General features: G+C 42.4%; 1 long non-coding RNA gene across 3 annotated transcripts in view; it reads right to left on the reverse strand.

The window, feature by feature from the left end:
• The window catches only part of LOC112544947 (uncharacterized), a 253,599-nt gene that overhangs the window by 24,331 nt on the left and 206,718 nt on the right, over nucleotides 1–22,550 (reverse strand). The gene's annotated exons all lie outside the window — the stretch shown is intronic.

Genomic DNA, 22,550 nt, shown 5'->3' on the forward strand with positions numbered 1-22,550 from the left:
AGTTCTAAGAGGTCTCCTAGCTCGACTATAAATTACACGTTACCATAACTCATTACCTGAGACATACAGGCTGAGGAGACTTAGAATATCAAAATCTTAGGTGAGGAAGGGATGCCCCTCCAAACATAGGTGTATTGCAGAAGTATAGCAGGTGTATTCGGTGATGTTTAAGATTTCTTATGAACCATCCAGCACTGGTCATTCCAAAGAAAGGATATCTGACTAGATGCAGCACTGGTTATTTATTCATACACAGAGAGTCAAATAATATTAACAAATAATTCATTTGACAAAATATGTATCTGCTGTCAAATTACAATAATGTCCAGCTATATTTTCCCACTGCTTCACCAGCTCTAATTATACTATATAAAAATTCTTCATGGCATGGGCTTTCTATTATAATGTATTGTTAGAAACATTGGTTCAATAAGATCATCTATGTATTAATTGAGGCACAGTTGTCAACTGTCCCACTCCTCTGTGACCATGTCCCATTTGAAGGCAAGGGAAATTTTGCCGAAAGGGTTCAGGATTTGGCCTAATAATCGTAATAACCACCAAACACATAGTTGGGAGCCTACTCCGGAAATCATTGCCAATATTTAAATGTAACTTATTTTCTACTTGCAGAATATTGATCCACCTTAGCTCTAGCAAAGGTCAGAGGGCAAAGCTCAACTCTTTCTACACTGCGGTCTCTGCCGGCTTTAACCACCAACAGGGTTTATGACAAATGAGAAGCCAGGCTTCCAGCTGAATTTCAGTTTAGTTATTTTTGTTTTAATGTATGTGTGAATCAATTAATCCTGTCATAGAAGGGCATCGTAAACTGTGTGCCAGAGTTAATGAGTCAGACATTATCACATCATTACACCAGCTGGCATAATGTAGCATGTGTTGTTTGTCATAATATACACTGCCATGCTTAACAACCATTAATTGTTTACACGAGCAGTCATATTTTTCTTCAAAGAACCTTCAGCGACTGGTTAATATTTTGAAAGCTTCTTAAGTGAGTAACTTGTACAAACTAAGGATAATAAAAATAAACCACTCTTGCAAGAAGCTAAACAAAACAGCATCACACACAGCGCTACCTCGGTCACCTTTACAAAACACGCTAATCTCTCTGATTCCTATGGGTTCTGTGAATTCGGTTCCCATTGGCTGGCATCCCCACACAGATTAACAAGGACTAGTCTTATCTCTGTGTAGCACTGACAAAGTCCTGTCCTGTCATTCTCAAATGCAAACTATACAAAGTGGAAGACGGGAAAGAAATTGAGCCTGACTCTTCTCTCTCTCCTGGATATAAATCAGGAGAAAATCCTACCAAAGCAAAGGGAGTCACATTAGTGTAAAACTGCTGAGAGAGGCAGGCCAACTCCTTATAAGGCTATAAAGAAGAGGTGGTAGTGACATGCCTTATCTTCACTCCCCCAACCAGAGACCACCTGCATTTGTAGGCTGATATTAAAGTAATCATTTTTTTTACCATAATACTTTGGCTGCTAGTGTTTTTTTGGCTGACTAAAGACAACATTTGGCCATACATAGCAACACACTCAGGTTTACCAGCTTTCTGTGAATTGAATTCTGGCGGCTTCTGACCAGGTTTGTTGGCCATATGGCTTTCCAGAGTCAGAGGCTAACAACATGTTTAAGGAGGAGATTATTGCAACAGCTAAGAACACTGATATTGATTGACAGGTACTGTATGTATTTGACAGGTACTATCCCCACCGCACCCTGAAGAAAAAAAAAAAACACGGTTACATTAAAGTTTTGCTTTTAAATATGTTAATTTTCTGTAGGCGACCAAATAAAGACCCTTAAATGAATAGTGAAGTGGAGAAAACATACACCAAACATTGAAAACCCCATACACTTTAAGGTAAAGTATTACTTTAAAAAAACTGGAGAATGGAAATTTGAATTATTAATACTTCAGACAACCTTAATGTACAATTAAGTGGCTTATAACCGGAAAAAGTAGAAAACAAAGCTACTATTTTCATGGAAAACATCAAATCCAGTTTGCTCACTTCCAGGAATTAATGGCCACCAACCACTACTATGTGTGTGTAACTGGGAACCTTCAAGGATGCCATGGAAAGTAGTATCTCCCCTGACATCCTAAACTCCAGGTGTGAGCTATCCCATGCTTCTGGCCGCACCTAAAATGGCTTTCAACAGAGCATTCAGGGATGCGCTTGAATGTAAGAATGAGAGTTGCCCCGCTAAAGTCACATGCTTAGAGTGTTTTTACACAAACTTGTGTGCTGATTACCGGACTAGTTTTGAGTGCATTCTGGTTTTATATCTACAACTCTAGTTTAAGTTCCGTCAAGAAATTTCCTTCCCTTTTTTGTGTCGGCAAGTTACAAAATACTGGTATCACTGCTACCCAGACACTTATTCAGCAACAAATATGTTAGAGTCATTCCAGCTTGATATTGGTATTCGGTGGCATGCAGCATTAAGGCCTCTTGCTTGCTACAACCGTGCAGCCAATGTCAGAGCTCTTCAACCCAGATAGTAATACCAAGAACATTGCAGAAAAATCTCATCATAGACCTGAGGGGTTCCTGTGGCACAGGAATTCCAACCGAAGCTTATTCTTAGAAGCTCTGCCAAAATTCTGATGTTCATACACCAAGCTCAGCATTTCTCCATTTCTGCAGAGGAAGGGTGATAGTTCTCTTTAAAAGTCTGCAACATGCAAGGAGGAATTCCAATATACCTAATCCTCCAGGGACTGTCTCCCTCATAAGTAGGGATAGCACTAAGAATACGTCTCCACTGCATGCTTATTTCAAAGGGTGTGTCTAGACTACGGGGTTTTGTCGACAAAACTATACCTGCGTCTACACTGCCGCTGAGTTCTGTTGACATAACGTCGACAGAACTCAGCAGTTTTGTCGATGGCTGTAAACCTCATTCTACGAGGAATAACGCCTTTTGTCAACTGAGTTCTGTCGACAGAAGGCATTATTGCATCTACACTGTCCTTTGCGTCTACACTGTCATGTCGACAAAGTGACTTGCTTTGTCGACAGAACTGGATGTAGTCTAGATGCTCTTTGTTGACAGATGCTTTGACAACAGTATCTGTCGACAAAACTTCTGTCGACAAAAGCCTGTAGTTTAGACATACCCAAAATGAGCTATTCCGGAAATTTTTTTTCTGAAACAGATTATTTCAAAATAGCACATCTACACTACAGGGAAGCCTCAAAATTAGTCTGAGGCAGACTTCCCTAATGTAGACACGCTACCTTGATTTAGAGCCCCAGGAGGCACTGGGAAGTAATTAATTTGAATGGCCCTGGGAAGAAGATATTTTGAAATAGCAGCAATGGATCTTCCACACTATTGCTATTCCGAAATAACTATTTCAGAATAGGCATTATTCCTCAAGGAATGAGGTTTACAGAAGTCTGAATAAGCTGTCTCTTATTTTGAATTTATTTTGAAATAATGGAATTGCTGTATAGACGCTCGCATTGTTATTTCTGAATAACGTCTGTTATTCCGATATTACACCTGTGTATGGATGCATCCTAAAAGATAGTAGGAGGCAGCAGACATAAGCAAAACCTTCCCAACTAACCAATTTTGAAGGTTTTGCACCTCACTTTTATTTTTCTTAAGATGTGATATGACAAAGAAGCATGAAAAGAATATTAAACGGCTATATGGGAGGATCCTATCGAACAGTGGAACATCTATAAGTCATCTTAATATTCTCCACCCCATTAAAGTAAAAATATTTTGAAAATGTGGCATGCGGGGTTTGTGTCCTGCTGCAAAAAAAAAAAAAAAAAAAAAAAAAAATCTACATTCTGGAGTATGACATATTCTTCAGTTTCCCTCCTAAAACAGTTGTGTGTTGCTCCTGGTCCGGTACACAATTGTTGTGGCTTTCCATCCCAGGGATAACAACCTGTTATCCCCACGTTTCCAGGACATGAGCAATTCAAATCTCAATGTGAGGCTAGAGTTCTGCAGTCCAAAATACTGGACAATTCAGAGGGGGAACACTACCGCAGGGCCCCACTATTGATATAGATGGACCTCAACCTGAAATCTGAGAGAGAGAGAGAGAGAGAGAGAGAGGCAAAGGCACCTCTGGCCACCTCAGTTTGCAATTGAGCCTTCATTCCTTCTCTAAGGGTATGTCTACACCGCTGGGCAAAAGTCAAATTAAGCTATGCAACTTCAGCTACGTTAATTGCGTAACTGAAGTAGAAATAGCTTAATTCGGCTTTTGGCGCTATCTACGCAACAGGAAGTTGAAGGAAGAACATTCTTCCTGTGACTTCCCTTACTGCTCGTAAAATGAGGGTTGCAGGAGTCAGAGCAAGACATCCTCCAGCTCGACATTATTTCAAAATAAAGGCTTGTAGTGTAGTCACACTCTTTGTTATTTCAGAATAATGTCTGTTATTCCGATGTAACCCTGCTGGGTAGACATACCCTAACAGAAATAAAGTTACCCTCCGCTCGTAAAGAGAGATGCCAGACTACATCAGACTGCTCTATGGACAGGAAAGAACCTTCATAAACTGATTTCCTCTGAAAGAATTCCTCATTTTTTTCCGTCACCATGCCAATGTGCATTTATTTCTGTGTTCTGTTAGAACATTGTACCTGAGGGCTCTGCTGTTTTTTCAGTCCCTATGACTGCATCAACAGCACCATGGCAGTGAAGAGCTGGAGGTCCTAACACACTGATGGCTTACAAAACAGGAGGCTCCGAGATCTTAGAAATCTTGAATAAGCCAAGTGAAACCATCCACCTTTCCCTTAATTCTGGAAGCTGACACAGATGTATGCATGGCAAACAAAATCCTCTGTACCATGTTTAGATTCTTTGAAGAATCAACGTCAGTTGAAAATGATAATACATATCGTTGCAATTCATTACAGTTTGACAGACATGCAGAGGGTGGGTCTGGCTCCTGCCACGTGTCCACCCCCAACAATGCTACTCTGAAATTTTCAAACACGTTCTCTGAGGAAAAAAACCTTATTTCTGGCCAACAGGGCCATTCAAAGAAGGGAGAGATCCTTGAAAGGAGACATCCATTTAAAGGGGCAATCCCAAATCATCTGTCATTGTTCAGATTATGATGACACTTCAGTACCATGGTTTTACAGGAGGGGAAGAACGGGCTTGGAAGCTTGGCCAACAACTTCTCTGTATGTTCTCAATTAACATTACCAAAGATTAGCAGTCACTAATGAGCATTGTTCACACCACTGTGTGTACACCACTGTCACATTTGTCTACATTCAGCCACCCAATTACTGAACAGGTGCATAACTCAAAGCTCCAAGGAAAGAAAAAAAAGTTGTTTCTCTGTGTATTCTATGTCAGTCCTATACCCTTATAATGCAATCTGTCCAGTATTTGGGGATTGCTTGGGTAACTTAATCAACACATGGCTTTTTGCCTAATTCTTGACAACCATTTGAATACCTGTGTTCTAGGCTTTCTCCATCTTTTGGGAGAACTATCAAATAACACAAAAATGCCTATTTCCCTTCTACAAAGGGGAATTTCTCCCCCCCCCCCCAAAAAAAACCCAACACATTATTTTTAAACACTGGCAATATTGAACTGTGAGGTGAATAGTTCTGTAGATTTATTGCCTCACATGAGGCTAATACAGCCTAAGACTGCCAGATTTGTGCATTTATGGTTTTAGGGTCTCTCCACTTTAATCCTGCATCTTAATTCATCTTATAAGTCATGCAGCTAGAGAGGGATCAGACCAATACTCCAGGTCTGAACAGGACAGACTTTAAGGTGATTTTCCACTGCCATTTTCATTGACACCAATACAGTAAAACTCCAATAGTCCGGCATCCAATAGTCCGGCATCAAAATGGCAAGAGCCTAGTGAGTGAGCTTTGGCAAAAAATGAGTCACAAGGTAACAGCGGCAGCAGCTGAACTGAGCAAAAAGGGTAAAAAAGGCTTAAAAAACTAAAACATTACAGTATACTGTATACAGTATGTACAATAAAAAGGGTTAAGAACACTTTATATATAGTATAAAATGTATACAGTATAACCAGTTTATAGTATCTCCTGATAGTCCGGCATATCTGATAATCCAGCACCACCTAGGTCCCATAGGTTCCGGATTATCAGAAGCCTACTGTACAAAGTGAGACTGGAAAGTGAATGTAAAACACCACTCAGTCCAAATGGCAGTACTGGAAATATGTAAATGATGACAGTAGGTACAGGGCAGTGGAGAATCCCATCTATAATTGTATTTGTTTACACGAGGCTGTAATTGTGTACTTTCTGTGGAAAGGGAAAAAGGAGAGGAGTTAAAAACACTGAATCATTTAGGGAACTGGTCATTGGATAGTGGGGGAGGTCTAGCTTGGCTATTAGGAAAAACTATTTCACTAGGAGGGTGGTGAAGCACTGGAATGGGTTACCTAGGGAGATGGTGGAGTCTCCATCCCTCAAGGTTTTTAAGTCCTGGTTTGACAAAGTCCTGGCTGGGATGATTTAGTTGGGGTTGGTCCTGCTTTGGGCAGGGGTTGGACTCGATCTCCTGAAGTCTCTTCCAGCCCTAAGATTCAATAGCTCTAATTGGCAACACAGCCATTTAGAATTCAGGAGTCAAATCTCAGAATAAAACTATCAGCACTGGGGTAAATTGGTAACACAGAATCAGATTACTCATATTGGCAACTAGTCACTCAGGGCACGTCTACACTAGGAAACTATTTTGAAATAACTAAATTCGAAATAACTCCCGAAATAACAAAATCAAAATAGCGTGTCCCCGCTACAGGGAAGCCTCAAAATTAGTCCGAGGCAGGCTCCGTTATTGTGGACGAGCTACCTTGACTTAGAGCCCTGGGAAGCTCTGGGAAGTAATTATTTTGAATGACTCTAGGGAGTAGATATTTCAAAATAGCAGCAGCAAAGTGTCCACACTGATGTTATTTCGAAATAACTATTCCAAAATAAGCATTATTCCCCGAGGAAAGCAGGAGTTCAGATTTTGAAATAACCAGCCCCTTATTTCAAATTAACAGGCTTAGTAGTGTGGACACTCCGCTTATTATTTCAAAATAAGTGGGGTTATTTTGAAATAACTCCCGGCATGAGTTGTCTTGCTGACACACAGACCCCCTCACCTGTGGGAGTAAAATTCACCCTCTGGTCCACTCTAACCAGAAAGAAAGAAATGTTTCTAACATAGACCATGTAGGAATGGTAGTCCCATATCAGTAACAAATGGGTGCCTGGATCACATTTTAAACATTACAGTTCAAACCATCAATCTTGGCTTCCTAGAACAGAAAGGACAAAATGCTTGTGATTTTGATTTAGTCTGGGTCATTAACTCACAGGTACTCATACCCTTTTGCTTAGCAGTACCATACTCTAAAACAGTCCCATTCGTTTCCCTAGAATGAAATAATCCTCACTGGTCACAATCTGATATCCTTACAATCCTAGCACTTTTCTCCATTTGTAGACCCATTGATTTCAGAGGGGCTATTCACAGAGTAAGATAGAACTGGTTGAAATGCCATTTCATGCAAATTGAAACAGATCATTGTGATATTTTGTTTCAATGCTTATTTGACTATATTTGCTATAACTAGAATATTTCTTTTAAAAAAATCTAAATTGGGACAAATTTATCTAAATACTTTGATGGACCTGAAATGATTTTTTTCTAACATTTCGTTACATGGAATTTTCTGGGTTTGTTCAGAATCTGAACAGAGAATTTCTCACAAAATAGACATTTCCACATTTTGATCGGTGCTATAATAAGGTACTATTCAACACCAATACTGGTTACTAGAATCTGGCCCAAAATGAATAAGGGACGCAGAATCTGTGTACAAGACATATCCGGGGGAATGAGGAGGAAAGAAATCCAACCATGTATCATACCTGATTTGCCATATGTCAGAGGACATATCACAATTAGGATGAAATGAAGAAGGATTTTTATTTCCATAATGAAACTGAAGCCTAGCGAAAGTAATGTCAGATCAGGGTACTCTCCTGTTCCATATTGAGAAAATGATTTTACCTCTTAGTTGGACTTATAGTAATTGTATAAAGGCTTCCAATCTCTGAAAACTGTAATGAAATCTGTAATCCTGACCTGCTGGATATGAGCTATACAATTACTCTGAGTATATTTAGAATAAATAATCCAGTCTCATAAAGCTCCAAATATTCATAGCTTCTGATACAGGACGCCTTGGTCAAGGGTTAGATTATGATTATTTCAGGGGGGAGGAGAGGCGGGGGAAGAGTGATGTCTGACTTTTGATAAGCCCTTTAAGACAGCTCATCCTTTCTGTATGACAGTGCAGGAGCCATTGTTACATCTTTGTTTTATTCGAGATCTGTTGTGTGCGGAAAATAAAGAAGGAAACCAAAGGGTGGGAAAAGGAGAAAAAACCAGACAGTGCAATTAACCAAAATTAACAGCTACTAAAATTTCTACCATATAGGAAAAATCCACACCCCTGAGTAATGCAGTTATATTGACTGAACACCTGGTGTAGATAGTGCTATGTCTATGGGAGGGCTTGTCCCATTAACATAGTTACCTACACCGACAGAATAAACCCTTCCATCAGCAGAGGTAGGGTTTTTACTAAGCACTGAATGTGTAGACAAGCCCTTATGGACAGGTTCAATATCCTAGTCAACTGACCTACTAATAATGAATACAATGATCTGTCATATACAGATCTCTCCTAAGAGAAACTAAAAAAGAGTTTAGAGGACATGCTAAGAGAGAATGATAAGCACAGGGTGAAATATTTTTAATGGGAAAGGATTGCTTTTTAAAATTTCTCCACTCTTCTGTTGGCCAATATTTCATTAAGTGTGGAGTTCATGCACTGTCCCTGGCCGCACAACACTTAAGCCTCATGGTTAGGGCTTAAGTTGTGCCCAATTCCCTAGATGGGTATGAGGTTTTCTACCTTTAGGCTGTGTCTACACTGGCAAGTAATTCCGGAAAATCAGCCGCATTTCCGGAAAAACTTGCCAGCTGTCTACACTGGCCGCTTGAATTTCCGGAAAAGCACTGACGATCTAATGTAAAATCATCAGTGCTTTTCCAGAAAAACTATGCTGCTCCCGTTCGGGCAAAAGTCTTTTTCCGGAAAACTGTTCCGGAAAAGGGCCAGTGTAAACAGCACAATAGTGTTTTCCGCAAAAAAGCCCCGATCGCGAAAATGACAATCGGGGCTTTTTTGCGGAAAAGCGCGTCTAGATTGGTCACGGACGCTTTTCCGCAAAAGTGCTTTTCCGGGAAAACGTCCTGTCAATCTAGACGCACTTTTCCGAAAATGCTTTTAACGGAAACCTTTTCCATTAAAAGCATTTCCGGAAAATCATGCCAGTGTAGATGTAGCCTTATTGTATAAGCCTTCATTCATAAAGCACAAGCCTAATTTCATGCCTGTTCAGAAAAACACGGACACCCAAATTTTAAAAGGTACTTAAATATTGCTCTACCCAGTGTTGCAATATCTCAGTTTAAGCCTCATTTTTCAAATTTATAGGAAAGCAGAGCCTGAGGCCTGTTTTAAGCTTAAAAGTCAGGTCGACATAGCTACATCAGTCAGGGGTGAGAAAAAGCCACACTCCTGACTGACATAACTTTTCCAACCTAACCCAAGCACAGGCATAGGTTTGATGATGGTAGAACATTTGCCAATGTAGCTAACTTTGTTCAAGGAGATGATGGTCCTATAGAATTATGCCAGTAGATGCACAACGGCATCACACTGTCTATATGGTATATACAAAGCCCAAATCTCAGTGAAAGTCAGTCAGGCACACTTTGCAATGTGACAGCTAAATAGTTCTGTAAGTGTGGATGGTAAGGGCCCAATCTAAAGCTCACTAAAGTCAGAAGAAAGTCTCCCATAGACTAGGGTCAGCTCTTTAATTGTGTGCCTAAAATTAAGCACATGCAAAGAAGTCAAGAGAACTTTATCTTACAGTTAAAGCTAAGCATGTGCTTAAATTGCATAGCTGAACAAGGATGGACAAAGCTTAGTGACATACAGAGGTCTTAGTAAATTGAGCAGGTTGAAAACTGTTCAAATATTTTGGTGAAAAAAAATGGTCAAAAATGAATTTTTCAAAAAAAACCTCAACCAGCATGATGAAGTACACATGATTTTAAGATCTGGATGTTTCTAAGGTAGTTGATTTTAAACATTAACACACTATTACATATTGACAAGCTTAATAGAGGAGTTCTATATACCAAGATGTAGTAGTAATCGTTTTTTCTGAAAGCTGTGCAGAACAATTACTAAAAGCACAAAGCTTTACTTCTAGAAAGATATAAAAACAGATTTTTAAAAATCTCCAAAATAGTGTTGTGACCTTACATTCAATATTCTTTATGGAATATGCTTATGATATGAATTATGACAGCTTGCATGAAGTACATCTCAGTTAACTCATGTAAGATGTCATTGGAAAGGTTTACCCAATATGGGCACGTCTTAAAAAAAAAAAATTTTTTTTTTTTTCAAAAGAGGATAGGCAAATGCCTGTGGGAATTTGCCTATCTTCTTCCGATCTCACTTTTGAAAGATTCTCTTCCTAAAGTGAATGTAGTCTGGATGCATTTTTTTTTTTTTTTTTAAGAAAAAAACCTCTCGAAAAAACGCATAAACCGCCTTTTTTAAGGAAGAGATCTTTTTAAAGGGTTTTTTCCTGAAAAAACGCATCCAGACTACCTTCACTTACGAAAGAGTCTTTCAAAAGCGAGCTCGGACAAAGATGTGTATCTGAAGTTAGGAATATTGACTGGTGTACCTATATTCCAACTATGCTTGGGTGATGGGCCTGCTAACACTTCTGACATGCCAATGAAAAAGCCAGACAGGGCTGATAGTCCATCAGTGAGGACAACGAACGAGTAAAAAGGATGGCCATCCTGCAGACCTTCTATACTGTCACGGACTCATGTATGCTGTGATGCTATAGAGTCAGGTGACCTGTTCAGCTGATACTAAACTACATCTTGGACTACTGAACAGTTCCACTGTGAGGTGGGGAAATCAAACAAAGGATTCTTACTGCATGGACATTCTATATAAGGTGAGGAAGAAAATCAAAGTCTTCCATTTGCTTCACCTCCATCTCCACACCCAAAGAGATACTTGAAAACACCTGGAAACAAAAAGATGAAGACTGAAGGAGGAGGCAGGAGAACTGCTGGACTCAGGCTGAAAGATACCTAGCCTATGAAAGATACCTAGCCTAAAGCAATATCTAGGATGAAGAATTTCATTTGTAACCATTTTTTTTAGTCAATCTAGTTCAGTTTGCATAGTTTGTATTATTTTCTTAGTGATCTGCTTTGTTCTGTTTGCTGTCCCTTTAACCACTTAAATACGTCATTTTGTAGTTAAACTTATTTACAATAAAACTCAGTTTGTGATTTCTAATGAGGAGGGGGAGGAATTTGTGCGTACCTGCCTCCATATCGAGGGAGGAGGCGAATTTCATATAATTTTGGGCTTATAATCCAAGCAATGTGGATAGCTGGATGCTGGGGCAACTCCCTTAACATGAACTTTCACAGAGCTGATCTTAGAGTCTATCTTGTTCTGCAGTTGGGTGTGGCCCTGCCTGTGTGCTTGGGGGGGGGGGTGAGGGGCGGGGCGCAACAGCCATGCACTCTGGGATGCGGATTGCTTTTCATCCCATTCCCCGGACTATCAGGGAGTGAGGGGACAGTGCTTGCAATCCGTGCATGCCTCCGGTGAACATGTATTTGATGTAAATCAATAAAATAGGATTCACTGTAAGAAAAAAGGCACCAGGCTCTCTTGGTAATATGATTTAAGGCCCAATCCTGCAGCAAGCTGAGCTTTTTGGCCCCAATCTAGCAAAAACTCACAGGAGTACTCCTATTCCTGCTTAAAGTTAAGCACATACTTAACTGAGACTCCCCAGTAAACTGGTAAATATCCAAAAGCAGCAGACAACAAGGTTTTGTGAAAAAAAATAAATTCTATTAGTCACCTCTAGGACAATAGGCCTGCCTAATTCTTACTAGCCCATGGAAAGTTTCTGTGCCTGAAAGATGGTAACAGCTTGTCAAAAAGGGTTAAAGCAGCTGTCCGCACGCCTCCCTTCAGCACTCAGGAGTGTGGCAGAGTGTATTGTCTGGCGTAATCATGACACTGATCTGCATGTGTATGTCTTCAATAATTCATGTTGCAGCTTGTCTCACTGTGGAGACAGATGTCAGTGAAATCAGTGACAGCCGATCATGCTGATCCCTCACATAATCATGTGTGAGCTGATCCCACGGTGACACTGAGCCTTGGGTGCCTGCTGATGTGAAGCTGACAAGAAAAAAATATAGATACGCACATGTATGTAAGGGTATAAATATATACTCATGCACTCTCAGTACTACAGCCTCCATCAGAATCCCTCCACTCCCCTCTCCCCCCAATCTGGTGATACAGTTCTGCGTAGCTCAAAGAAGTCACGCTATTTAAACCAGCTGAGGATCATTCTCACTAGGCATCTCCCGTTATGAGTGAGTGGTCACATTAAAACGTTGTGTGTGATTGTGTTCTTTTTCTTTGTGTCTTCCTCTCACATGGAGCATGTGTGTCACATGAACAGCCATCACAGGCTTAGTTTAATTGATTAAATGGAAGGACAATCCTTAGCAGAAAACCAACTTTCTGGCTTTCTGTTGTCCTATTATTGTTAGAATGTGACAATATTCTTAGTTGTGCCTGTTAAGGAATGTGGGTTCAGCAGATATATTGATACTGAAGCTTCTGTCAAAAGCCAAACAGTGATATAGTTAAGCCTTGTCTTACACATTCCCCTTGATATTAGATTTCTCAAACTACATAAAAGATCACAAAAGAAAAACAGCTATGCCCACTTCAAGGCCCCTTTGCTCTGCCAGAGTGTGTAAATGAGAATCAGCTCCTAACGGTTACATGCTTTGGGAAAAAACACAGTTAAGGAAATAAGTTTATGAACGTAAAGAGGTTTTTCTGTTTAAGTCCCGTATTTAGTTATTAAAAAGTTGTGTGTTGATATTCTTTGGCACATACTGTTGAAAGCCTGACTCGTTAATTATGCATGTAAATATTTAGCTCCAATTATGTTAGGTTTATAAATAAGAGTATTTATCTTTGTTCCTCACATCCAGAATCTGGTATATAAGAAAAATAAGTGTTCATTTGATTATGCTGATATAGACTTTAGTTAAACAGTCTATGAAAAGAAAATCTATCAAGTCTGCTTGTCATGGTCATGTCATAGGTATGCGCTGGAAGATGTGACATATGGTAAAGATATTTAGAAATAGAAACACAAACTTGAGGCCTGAGCACATGCAAACATGGGTGATATTCTGATAAGGATCTGAACTTTGCAACAGCCTCTAATTCCTACAGTCAAACCAGACCTACACACCTAAACATTTTGGAAATCTTTCATACAGGACTGGATTCAATCATCAGAGAGGAAACTCTCATTAAATGACTCAAATTATGGAGGCCCCTCTGACTTCTCTTCCATGAATCCTTTTTTTCTAGCAATGATAAAAATCCCTCTGTCTGCCTAGCCCCCAGGACATTGGTTGTTCTGCTCGCTTGTAGTGCTGTACTGCCGAGTGATGAGATATGGACAAATATCAGGTCTCTAAGAACATGGGTTTTGGTTTTGGTTGTTTTTTCATCATTTTTCCCCTTTGTTATTTTAGTGTTGACAAGCTACACTTTTCTTCCTTGATGATTCCAGCAGCAATCTCATCTAAGATCAGTGCATTTTAAAAAGGACATTAATTTCTCATTATACTGAGATCAGATTGTTTTTGAGACAACATCCTGACTGAGTCAAAGTATCTCATTAGAGCTGCCATGCATATTGTTGTCTAACACCATGTGCCATTTTTCTTTGGAAGGTACATTTACATAAACATTTCTAATCACAGCCCTGTAAAGAGACGCAGTATAATAATTTATGACTTTTAGGTAATATGTCATATGAATCTTAACATATGGCATTACGCTGTACGACGGCAATCTTGGCTCTACTAAGGGAACCTGGATAACATCCAGCCAGACGCGATCCAGCCAAATGCAATAGAAAACCATATCAATGCTAATCCAGGTTTACACCTTTCATTCAGCACTCAAAACTCTCCACCAGATGGCTTCATGCAGGAACACTAATGTTAGCAAAATGCCAGAAATATCTTGCTTAGACTTCCCCATTGTTCATACATACTTATTCTCATACACCAAAAATCAAAATAACATTAATGAATTGTAGCAATAAGGGTCTCCAATCATAGGTGTAGTGTCTTGTTTTGAGTCTCTAAGGAGAATCTAATGAAAGGTAGATTACAATTTCACAGCTCTGGAAAATGTCCACTTCATTTTTTACAAGGAGAATTTAGTTATACTAAGCTTTCTTGCTGCACTTTTCATGGGTGCTTGGCCAGCAAGAAACCATTTGTCAATAGGACATTAAGAAATGATATGTAGCTTTATTAAGCATCCACGTATGCATTCATCTCATGGTCCCTGCATGTATATATTCAAAGGGGCATCCACAGACAGATTATGCAAGTGTATATGGAATGCACGCGGTTGCCACTACAGTAGTGAAGTTTTTTGCACTAGTTTGGGGAAAGAGAATGAAGCCATGAAAATTAGGTAATACTAAAATATCGCCAATTCATATAGATTTTGCTAAATTGTTCCTTGCAGACAACCATTCAAAAAAGCTTTCAAGAAATCTGAAACAGTCCATTTTTATATTAAAGGAAGCATGTCAGTATTTTGGTTCCAAATGACATGATTTCAAAACTCCCTGTAATTTTACCCCACCCCAAGAAGAAAAGGCATACATGTGAACTCATCCCAACATCTGGAACTCTGGGGAAGGGAATAAAAATCCCCAAAAAGGAAAAAAATGCATTTTTTTGGCTGTTTGACAGGGCTACCAACTCTAAGCTGAAATCAAGGATCCCTAAAGGCTGCAGATCACAACACTTCTTCACTCTTAGGATTTAGATAAGAGTTTGTGTGTATATGCTTGTTTGCTTTTACCTTTCAATAACTACTTCTTTGCCCTACCCTCAAACCTTTAGCCAGTTTATTTCAGGATTGGCTATAAGCATTATCTTTGTGTAGGATCTAGAGATTCAACTGAGCTAAGGCAAGTGACTGGTCTCTTGGGACTGGAAGCAGCCTGAGTATTGTGTAAGTGGCCATTTATCACTATGTCCAGTTTGATTGGGTGTCAAGACAGAAGAATCTCAGAGGACTGTCTAGGACTCTATGGAGAGATGGGTAGAGAGATCCAGGAGTTCACCTTTGTTCCTGACTTGCTAAAATCTAATTATTTTGGGGTGCCTGTCCTGTTTTGACAGTATGCCCTTGGACCAAAAGGGAGGGGTTGGAGGCTAGCCTCTCCCAACAGCTTTTCAACACTGCATAGAGCTCCGGCAGCCATTTTAAAGGCCCAGGACAGTGGCAGGGAGCCCCGGACCCTTTTGACTCATCAGGCCTGAGAGCAATTGTCCCCCACCCCACCCCACCCATAGGTGGGCCAGCTTGACACAGAGGTGCAACAACCACCAAGTCTCTTATACAGGAACCCCTTCTGTTAAAGGAAGCAAATGAATGGAATTCTACACTTATTCCTCCATACAGTCCTCCCACAAATCCTGGTCCTTCTGACTGATAATATACCACATGATGTGCTTGTGTACCAAAAGCTCTCACTGTAAGAGCTATCTAAGAGCAGGGCATCCTAGTTTCTGAATGCCGTCAACCAGAGGGGACATGGCCTTTGTGTGTCAAATAGCAAGAGCACATATGTCAGCTCCTTTTTTAAAGCAGTTTCCCAAAATGGAGTTGTTCATAGCATGTAACATCAGACAGCTGTCAAGGGGAAGACATTTTAAGCACCCTTCTCTGAACATATTTTCACAGTAGTTTTCAAGACAGCTTATTGCTCCAGATATATAGGAGAAAAAAAAAGAAACGTAACAACTTTTGCCTTTGGAACCATGTTCTCCGTTAGTAGGCAAATCTTCAGCAGACACAATGGCTTTGTTAAAAAACACATTTTATTCAGGGCAAAGGCTTTGAATATTCAGCAAGGCTCCAGGCTAGAGATTCTATTGCAGCTAGGTTTCTTGTCTTCCAGGAAGCCCTTGACAAAGGTCACAAACAATTTGCTCATTCCTCTTATTAAAATAAAGATGGAAAGCATTAATGATAGCTCTGCCCAGCAGCTAACTTCATCATCTGTAGCGGTTCCAACATATGCTTGTGAGATAATGAAAAATATAGCATTAAATACAGTGGCAGATTGAATCTTGTTTCAGGGTAAATATAGTAAGTCATTTTTTTTCCTCCTCATTTCCTCAGAACCTGTTTAGCATTAGACTGTTAATATCATCACTGATACATGACAAAACCATTGCATAATATACTGCATTGCAGGCCAACCCCCCCATAAAAGTGAGCAATGGCAAAATACGAACATTACTCAGACAGTCGTAATAATGAAGAGATCCAAGCTACCCCTCTGCCAGTATGTCCCCATTTACAGACCTTCAAAGAACTTTGCTTCAGATCAGGCTGAGTGTCCATGAATTCACAGATTTTCACTCTTGGTCAGTTTTAAGGGATCATTTGGTGGCTATATCTCCAAGGACCGGCCAACCTATTTTTGTATGATGACATTCATTCTTCAATGGATCATGGTCATGTTATTTAATGGCAAATACAACTCACTAAATGTGGCTTAGTTGAGGAACAAGGCAGCTGATTTAAAAAAACAGGGTGGGTGGCATTTGCATTGGAAGCATAAACAATATTATTCAATCTGCCCCCCTCAAATGCACACACTTAAATCCTAGATGCATAAGGTGAGATCTATGAAGGGACTGTAGGAATTGCAATGCCTAACTTTTTGGTGCCATTAAAAAAAACCACACAGGAATGGTAGGGTAACTCCCAAAGCTGAGCTAAGTGCCTAGGAGCCTTCTACAATGAACCGGGAGAAACAGGAGCCTGGGAACATGTTCCACAAAAGCCAGCACTAATGTTCCCTCTAATCCAGTGGTTTCCAAACTTTTCGGCATCACGCCCCCCTTTTTGATTTAGGAAACCCTCCTGCCCCGCCCCCAAAATAGCAGCAAAACTTGTTGAGCAATAAAAAAAAAAAAAAAAAAAAAAAGGAACTGACCAGGGCTGAAAAACAAAAATAGCAGCAAACTTGGGAGAGAGAAGTGGGTTGGGTTGCCTCATGCCCCCCCCCAGCAGAATTTCGGCACCCCCCCCCCAAGAGGGCACACCCCCCAGTTTCAGAACCCATGCAACTTTTCCATCTGAGTGTGGAATAATTGTATGTGCACTGAGGATGTGCACCATCTATAAAACAAAACCCAGCTGTGGTTGCTCTGCCAATCAGCTAGACAACATTTATATTTCTCCTAAGCGGCTGCACAAACACACAGCTTACAGGGAACACAGGCCAGCACACCAGGCAGGGAGTTGCCTAGGAAAGCAGGTGGGAGGTGCAAAGGAGAGAGGTGCACACTACCCTCAGCTATCTCTTGGAAACAAGCTGCTAAGTCTGGCCCATCCACAAATGGGAATCCTGTGTTTGAAGTCAGGCAGCTTATGTGCTAAAGCGTAGTGAGCATCTTGCAGTCTGAGGGCTGCATATAAACCCATTGGGGTTCTACGTGTGGCCCTCGAGACGTTCTGTTTACAGTTGCCCGTGCACAGGGTTGTCAGATGCTGCTGGTTTCAGCTGCCTAGTTTTATTTTTCCTACCAGTATTACAGGCAGTCCCCGGGTTACGTACAAGATAGGGACTGTAGGTTTGTTCTTAAGTTGAATCTGTATGTAAGTCGGAACTGGCATCCAGATTCAGCCGCTGCTGAAACTGACCGCCAGTTCTGACTTACATACAGATTCAACTTAAGAACCCCAGGCGTCCCCAAGTCAGCTGCTGCTGAAACTGATCAGCCGCTGATTCCAGGAAGCCTGGGGCAGAGCAACTCTGCATCGGGCTTCCTGTAGTCAGCGCTGGTCAGTTTCAGCAGCGGCTGACTTGGGGACGCCTGGGGCAGAGCAGCTGGGGTGCTGCTGGGTTGCTCCAGTAGCACCGCTCCTCGGCGCTACTGAACCAACCCAGCAGCACCCCAGCTGCTCTGCCCCAGGCGTCCTGATTCAGCCACTGCTGAAACTGACCAGCAGCGGCTGAATCAGGACCTGGGGCAGAGCAGCTGGGGTGCTGCCGGGTTGGTCCAGTAGTGCCCAGAGCAGTGCTGCAAGACCAATCGGCAGCGCCCCAGCTGCTCTGCTCCAGGATCCAAAACAAAAGCCTGGTCTTCTGGGGGGGGGGAGCGGCACACTAGACGCGCCCCCCCCCCCCAGCAGACCAGGGACACGGGGAGCAGAGCCACAGCGGCAGCGAGGCGCGGGACCCCCCCCCGCGGCTGCGGCTTCAGTCGCGGTGCCTGTGGTCTGCTGGGGACGGTCTCCAGCAGACCAGGGGCACCGGAGCAGCTTACGAACAGGGCTCTCTCGCCCCAGAGCTCGCAGGTAGCAATCCGCCACCTCGACCTCCGGGGACTGCCTGTATAGAAGTGGCTCACACTTCTAGCAAGGGCACACGCAGTGAGGGGTGTGCTGATTGCACACAACTTTGTGAGGGCCGTGTGCTCCCTTGCATCCAATCAAAGCGCCGCTAAGGTTCCATCGGCACCGCCTGCAAATTGTAGGTAACAGTGAGCCAAACCACCCTGTCCGAAGAGACTGTCTTGATTACCACAATCTTGCGGCCAGTGAGATGGAAGGTCTCATGCCACCCACTCAGTGGCAGCCCGTCAATACAGGCTAACTAGGCAGTCGCCTAGGGCACCAAGATAAATGGCTGTTGAGGGCTTTGGAGGGTGGGGCGCCAATCGCGCGCTGATTGCGCATATTGCTTAGGTTGCCAGCAGCTCATCTAGGGCCGCTCCTGCACCCACTCACTAGCCTAGGTTGCCCATCACTGCCCTAAAGCGTTTCTTGCAGGGTCGAGCTATGTGCCTCTCTCTCTCTCCACGTGCTGCAGCGCATCCTAAAACTTTTAGCCCAGTGTTAGAGCACTCTCATGGGATGTGGGACGCCCAACTTCAATTTCCCCCTCTGCCTGAGGGGCAGAAGGGATTTGGATAGTGCACCCTTCCGAGAGATGGGGGACCCCTAACCATTGAGTTGTGTGATATTCTCATGTGGGGCTGTGTCTATTTTGTGTTTTTTCCCCCAACAAAAAAGCTCCCCTTATTTCTAGCAGTCTGCACATGCAGGTCACTGACTCTGCTACATGCTCAACATGGTTGGTAGGCCCAAGGAGCATTAAAAATCAAGGGTCTTCATGCAATTTATGGAGGCTCTAATGCCCAGGTGGACAGAATAAAAACTTGAGCTGAATACACGAAGGGGAAGCTGGATAGCACAGGAAGCAGCTGCTGTAACTTTTGCAAGAGGACTACGCCGATGTCTGTACTAAGTTTTTTTTTTGGGGGGGGGCAAAAAGAGGGCTGCAGGCCATGTTTTGGGAGAAGCAACTCACTTGCCCCTTGAGCAACCAGCTGCTGCTGGTGCAAATGAAGCACATTTGAGAACTGCCATTCGGTGCCCCCTATCTCCAAAGGCAGCAAATGGCTCAGCTGCCATGGTAGCCCTGAAATTAAATCCCTACGGACATTAGAGCCTCCATAAATTGCACCAAGACCCTTGATTTTTAATGCTTCTTGAGCCTACCCACCATGTTGAGCATGTAGCCAATGGCTGGTCTGACAAAAATAAAGAGGCTACAAAACTCATTGCATTTACTGATGTGCCTAGTTTGGAGCTGGAAGTAGGGCTTATTGGGAATGTTCCTTGGAAGCTTTTTTGGTTGGAAAATGTTGATTTAATCAGCACTGAAACTGGGAAGGGATCGTTTCAACTAACTTCCCATTTCAAGCCATTTTTGAAAGAGGGGTTCATAGTGAAAATACAGAGTCTTTGCTCTAAATTACTGAATTTAGAAATGTTTGTTATTTTTTAAACTTTTAGTCCAAGTTATCAGACTTGGAGCTAAACATTCTGAAATGATCGGAATGAAACCTTTCAGTTGTTTGCTGCCTGTGGCAAATTTTCCAGGGACTCAACCCTGTGGCGGGGTCTCAGACAGTTTGCATGTGACACAACCGGAAAACAGACCCCTTCTGAGGTAAACAGTCCAACAGAGCCTATCATGGTTCCCTCTGTTGGTCTCTCCCTGCAGCCCTCTATGGGCTCAGTCCTGTCCAGCAAGGTCTGACAGAGTACCTTCTTTTGAGTTTGGCCTACAGCCCTGCCCTGCCCTCAATCGCTCCAGGAGAGCCCTCATTGGCAGTGTTTTCACTGGCAGCCCTGTCCTGGGTTCAGAACCTCAATCAGTCCTACATGGCCTGTCACAGTATCTGGTTACGGCCCCTCTAGGACTCGCCTTCCAAGTCTCTCTCGGCCTCTCCACGACTCGCTCAAGCTTTGTCCCTTGCTCTGATAGGGAGCCATGCCTCAGGGCGTCCTCCCTGGAGACTTCTCCTGGTGCCCCAGCTCTCCACCTGAGTCACTGTTTATAGGTTAGATCCTTTCCTTGGAGTAACAAAGTTCAATAATTTCTGAGTTTTCAGCCCTTCTCTTAAGCCCTACTTGCTTAGCTCATGGGTTTAGACACTCTGACTATGGCTGGCGGGGGAAGACATGACTGCCCACTACTCTGGATCCTAGCCCAGGGAGCCAATAATTAGAAGCCACCGGCTGCTTCCCCTTCACTATTTTCCACAGCATTTCCCTTGGTCATGTTCCTTCTTAGCCCCAGTACTTTCCCAGGACCACCATCCTTGCTCCTTTGGCTCCAGCCAGTAACTGAACTGCTGTGCGCAGCAGCTCCTTTTTATATAAGCCTTGCTGGTCTCTAATTGACTGCTTCACCACAGCATCTCTAGGCAGATTAGAGGGTTCACCACTATCGCTCGTTCCTGGGATCGGGTATAGCAGAGACCTCAAGGCCTTCAGCGGGGCCCGGTACACACCACACTGCCAGTATAAATCACCCACAAATAATAATACACCATGGCTTCCTTTTCCACCGTGGCCTCCCAGGGACCAGGAGAAACCTGGGCACTCAGGTATCGGAGTCCCTGTGCCTCCCAGTACCGGTTCCTGAGGTTGTGTGGCCGTGAGGTAAGTTTGTGCCGAAAGCACAGCCCTTTTCCGTAGTATTTCCTGGGAAGGTTTCAATATGGAATCTGTTAAGAACAGAGCAACTTCGACTGGTTCTTATAAGACATTCATTGCCATAGCAGGCAAGTATCCAGGCACCTGAGCAAAGCCACAGGCTGAAGGAAACAAGAGGCATATGGGGAATTGAACCAAGGACCATATACATGCATAGCAGGATGCTTATCAGTGAGCTCCTCCCCATTCACTGGGTCTTTGATGTCTCCTATTAAGAGGAATCATTCTGGGACATTTAGGTTTCTCATCTAGTGAGTATCAAATATTCAGACATCAGAAAACCATCAAGCTGTATTTTCATGCCACATTTCTTCTTAGTGCCCTCCTTCCAATATGTCTGGCATTAAAAAGAGACAGGGGCAGACCGACAAAGAATGAATCTTTTGTTTTATTGGGGTGGGCCAGCAATAGCATGAACATATTGTTCATATGGAGAAATTCTCAAAGATCTGTGCGCCTTGGATTACAGCTAATGGTTCTAGTAAGAGCTCTGCAGCAGCAGCTTGCTCCTCACCATAATTAGTGGCGGCAGTTCCACTAGATTAGTAAAGCGAGCCAAGCAACAGTGACCAAAGTGTCATCTTTCCTTTCCAACGTTGTATGCTTTGCATTTTCAATCTGTGCGGTGTTGGTGAGGGTGAAACTGAGAGACAGCAAAAACTCCTAAAAGAGACAGTTGCAGAAAAGCGGGGGTGGCCAATTTTTAAAAATTAAAAGCTTGATTTTTCCTGGCTTGATTAAAATATCAAGTCGCAAACTAGCTCGCAACTGGGGAAGTGATTTTTATGAATTGCTTTCCCCCCTGAAGCGCACGCCTACATTCAAAATGATGAGCTGCTTTGCATTAAGAGCCCTGCCTTCCGAAACAGAGGAAGTAACCTTGCTAAGCATCTTGACAAACTCCAACAACATTGAACTTTCTGGTGATTTAGTTATTAAATGCATATCATATGCACTCATGCACCTCCTGCCTAAACCTCTCCTTGACGTTAGTGTCCAGGTAAGCCCCGTCCAAGGACAACCCTTTGACCAGAACAAGAGCAGCACAAGCCAATGACTCTGCACTGGCAATACATCAGCCTGTTATTTTCCCCAGCAACTGACCTACAAAGAAAGACAGGGGCACTGTGGAACAAAACATGAGTCTTCTCGCACATAACTTTCACCCATCTCCAAAAG

The sequence above is a fragment of the Pelodiscus sinensis genome, chromosome 4 (genome assembly GCF_052426305.1).
Source record: "Pelodiscus sinensis isolate ZL-2025 chromosome 4, ASM5242630v1, whole genome shotgun sequence".
Taxonomy (NCBI): domain Eukaryota; kingdom Metazoa; phylum Chordata; order Testudines; family Trionychidae; genus Pelodiscus; species Pelodiscus sinensis.